Source organism: Symphalangus syndactylus, chromosome 14 (assembly GCF_028878055.3).
Source record: "Symphalangus syndactylus isolate Jambi chromosome 14, NHGRI_mSymSyn1-v2.1_pri, whole genome shotgun sequence".
Lineage (NCBI taxonomy): Eukaryota > Metazoa > Chordata > Mammalia > Primates > Hylobatidae > Symphalangus > Symphalangus syndactylus.
In genome coordinates, this window is record NC_072436.2 from 80,455,768 (window position 1) to 80,459,989 (window position 4,222).

At 45.6% G+C, this 4,222-nt stretch overlaps 1 long non-coding RNA gene across 1 annotated transcript; it reads left to right on the plus strand.

Moving 5' to 3' along the window:
• Window positions 1-252: 252 nt before the first annotated feature.
• On the plus strand, window positions 253-3,956 carry LOC134732495 (uncharacterized). The gene is made up of 3 exons (XR_010115731.1): window positions 253-287; window positions 1,962-2,126; window positions 3,902-3,956. It is a non-coding gene; the product is annotated as an uncharacterized lncRNA (long non-coding RNA).
• Window positions 3,957-4,222: the final 266 nt, after the last annotated feature.

Sequence of the window (4,222 nt, forward strand, 5' to 3'; positions counted from 1 at the left end):
AGTCTTTTTTTTCTATAGAAGTTGGAAATATACATATTGTGTGTGTGTGTGTGTGATGTCTAGGTATGGTTTTCCTCGTATTTATCTACTTGGGTTCACTGAGCTTCCTGGATCCATGGGTGGATTTTGGAAAGTACTTGGCTACTATCTCATAAAAAAGAAGAAAAAATACATTTTCCTTGTTAACATTCCACTTTTTTTCTTAGACTTATTTTGCAATTGGCTTCAAACAATTTGAAGAAAGGCTCATGGCTTTCCCTTCAGCAGAGTTTGGGATCTGAACACTGGTGAGATTCTAGAAAATTCTTTATGCTTTACAACGTAGCTGCCGGCTTTTATTCTTTTCCCACTGGGGTGTTCTCTTTGCCCTCCAGCGTTGCCCCCAAATGTCTGCCTCTTGAGAGTTCTCCACCCAGTGGTCCTGCTTGCGTCTTTGGAGGATGGTGGCAGTGAGCTCAGTGGAGGCCATGGGTGCCTCAGAGGGATTTCTCTTGGATCTCCTGCCCTACCCCAGCTTCGGCGTTGCACTTGGAGAAGGCCCTGGATACCTCAGGGTAATCTACCATCCCCAGCTCTACAGCATACTGGCCCTGTGCACTGGATAAGAACAATAGCAGAGGGTTTTGGGCTGGTGCAGACACACACTCCCCAGGGTCCTAATCTGCCATGCCAACCCACTCACTGCTGCAATTCTATTAAAAGTTTGGTGGGGCTGCGTGCGGTGGCTCATGTCTATAATCTCAGCACTTTGGGAGGCCGAGGCAGGCAGATCACCTGAGGTCAGGAGTTTGAGACCAGCCTGGACAACATGGTAAAACCCTGTCTCTGCTAGAAATACAAAAATTAGCTGGGCATGGTGACGGGCACCTGTAATCCCAGCTACTCAGGAGGCTGAGAAAGAGAATCACTTGAACCCGGAGGCAGAGGTTGCAGTGAGCCGAGATTGTGCCACTATACTCCAGTCTGGGCGACAGAGCGGGACTCTGTCTCAAAAAATAAAAAATAAAAAATAAAAATAAATAAATAAAAAACAAAACAAAACAAAATTAATTTAAAAAAAAGTTTGGTGGTTTCTCCTTACCCCTATCCATGGCAGATTCATCTTTCTCTGCTCCTTCCTAGTGATGAAAATGGTTCTCTTCTTGCTAGGAAGGAATCTTCACTTTCTGAAATTTAGTTCATTTCACTTCTTTGCATCTGAAGCTCTCTGATAGGTTTTAAACAATTGTGATATTGTAGCTTACCTGGTTCATTCTCATTGTTAGGGTGGGAGCAAGTCTTCAGCAATTTTTGGCATCCTAAATGGAAGTGGAGCTCAGTTCTTTTTGTTTTTATTTATTTACTTTCTATTTCCAGTAACTAGATGCCGATCTATGCAGCTGGGATAGGAATAGATTTGAGTGATCCCAACTCAAAATCTCGATTCCTTTCCTATGCCAAAAGCTTTCTATTGGATAAAGCTCGTAATTTGTGACTCCTTCTCTCACTTGAAGTTGCCCCCCAAGAGGCTCTTCAGAACCCATTAAATGGATTTCTGTCAGGCCCACCTGTCAGTGTTACAGAGATGTCTAAATCTCACTATTCAAGGCATGGCAAACTCCTCACCCCTCAGCTACCCAGTGCATCTATTGTTACAGTAAGAATACATTGGAGAGGGGCGATCCCTCAAAAGCATTTTTAGCTTGGTGACATCAAGGCTTACAGAAAAGGGAGTGATTTCAGGGTGAGAGTAGGGTAGGAACACCTACCTACTAACGTTTCCTTGGTATCTTCTCTGAGCCGTCCTTTTCCACAGTTAATCCTGTGGTGACTCCTTGAGATAGGTCTTCTCATTTAACACACAAGGAAGCTGAGACTCCAAGTCAGGATATAATTTGCTGGAGGTAAGTGGCAGAGCTGGGATTTGAACCCACATCTGACTCACTCTAAAACCTAGGCTTTTAAAATTTTTTCTTGACCAGCATGGAGGAAGGCATGGCAGAAGACGGAGTAGGCAGACCACTGCTCCCCAGTCGGGCCTGGGACTGACCTGGCAGATGTCGGCTCTGGGGTCAGAACCACATTGGAGGCTGTAGCTTCTGAGAACAGTGCTCTTCTGTCAGGACCCCACCTCACAATGGATTCAGGTACTCTCTGGGAACCTTGAGCAGTGCGTTTAGTCTTTTTCTGAACATCAGCAGTTTTCTGAAAATTGGGGTTGTCCCAAATCCTTTGAAAACATTCCTGTGGGAAATTGGGAGCCACTCCTCTAAAGGTCTCTCTCCCAATCACTGGATTTATAGAAAGGAAAGTACAGAAAGGAGCAGCCCCCACGTTCACCCCAGCCCCTGCCCATCCCAGTCTGCACAAGCCTTCTCGCCACACCAGAGGCCACCTCACACTCTGCCTCTTCTCCCTGGCACGGTGGCTTACACAGGAAAAGCCAAAGTGTAATTAGTTAATAGCAGAGCTCCTCCGTTAATGGAAAGGGCATTTCAAACTTACTTATGCAAACTGATACTGTGGGATTTGTCAGAAACCATCAATAGGACGCAACAGAGAGGATTCACAGGTCACTTGTCAAGTGGGGACAAAGCTTGTCTCATTTAAGCTTTGAGACCTAGAGTGGCTCTCTGAATCGCTGGCCTGCTGGGATGTAAGAGCACTGGGGGAGGAAGCTGGGACCCCTTTTTGGAGCATCTTTTCCCTCATAACAGTTCCTGTCAGGACTGCTACATATCCAACAGGCATGATCTCAGCTGTTCCTCACCACAACCCAATGAGGTAGCTGCTAGTACTGTCCCTATTTTATAGCTGAGGAAACTGAGACTCAGACAGGTAAATAACTAGAGTAAGGTTAAGCATCTAGTCAATGGTGAGCCTGGAACATGAGCCCAAGATTGCTTGAATTCCAGGTCTAGGTGGTTAACCACTTTCCTGGTACCTTTCCATTCAGCGGTTGGCCTACTCTAAAACCTAGGTTACTAATAGAAGATGACAAGGGATCCTCTGAGGCTGGTTATTTATCACCACACCTCTTTTCTCCTCTTCTTGGGCTCATGGCTACACTATATTTCCCAGACTCCTTTGCAGTTGGGTGTAGCCATGTGACTGAGAGCTGGCCAATCTCATGTGAGTAGAAGTGTTTCCCCTCTACCCCCTTAGGTGATCTTCATGCTCATTCCATGGCTAGAATGGAAGTGATTTCCAGGACCACCTTGAGAGCCATGTGTTGAAGGTGGTTGAACCATAAATTAGAAAGAGCCTGGGTCCCTGATTCACCGCTTGGAGGAGAATGTTCCTACCAAGCATACCTGTATCATACTCTTTTACTGAGTTAACCCACTTATATATGAAGGTTTACCAGTTGTAGCAACTGATGTTACCTTAAGCTATGCAAGTGTTACCCATCAGGAAGGGGTTGGATGGCCACTGAGGAGCTGAGGGCATGACCCTGAATACTCCCTCTGATTAACTTGCCTAGGGAGGAAGGGGTGAGGAAGCTCGGTCTTTCTTGCTGCACAGATTCAGGTTTGGGTGCAAGGCTTAATGGATTAATGAATCTTGAACAATTTAATTTTTCTAAACATCGCTATTTTTCTGAAAATTAGAGTGGTATTTGCATCATTCCGTATGAATTTAATTTAGTCAACAGATTTTATTGAGCACTTACTCTGTGTTGATAATTGTTCTAGGTGCTAGGGAGAGGAGCAGTGAGCAAACACAAAATCCCTGCCTGTTTAGAACTGATTTTCTAGTGGTGGTGGTTGGGGCCGGGAGCAGCTGGACAGTGAATTACTAAGTAAGTATGCCATGTGGCGATTAGTGATGTGGGGAACTAATAAAGCAGAGTTGGTGGAGTGAGAATACCAACCATGATGGGTGGAGGGCAGGTGGTCAGGGAAGGTGTGTCTACTTGCAGACATTTGAGCAGATACCTGAAGACAAAGAAGTGGGCCATGGAGATCTTTGGGGAAAGGGTGCTGCAGGCAGAGGGACTGGTCAGTGCAAAGGCCCCAGGCCAGAAAGCATGTGTCATGTTGGAGGAGCAGCGACGTGGCCAGTGTGGCTGGAGTGGTGAGAGCCAGGGTAAGTGTGGTATGTTGGAAAAAGCATCCTTCACACCACCTGCATATATGTAGATGGTCCATAAATGTTGAGTCCTTTCTTCCTAGATGATGGCTTTGTAGTCTCCCAGGGAAATCCTCATTGGTAAGAACAAACAAATAGATGAAAATTGAAG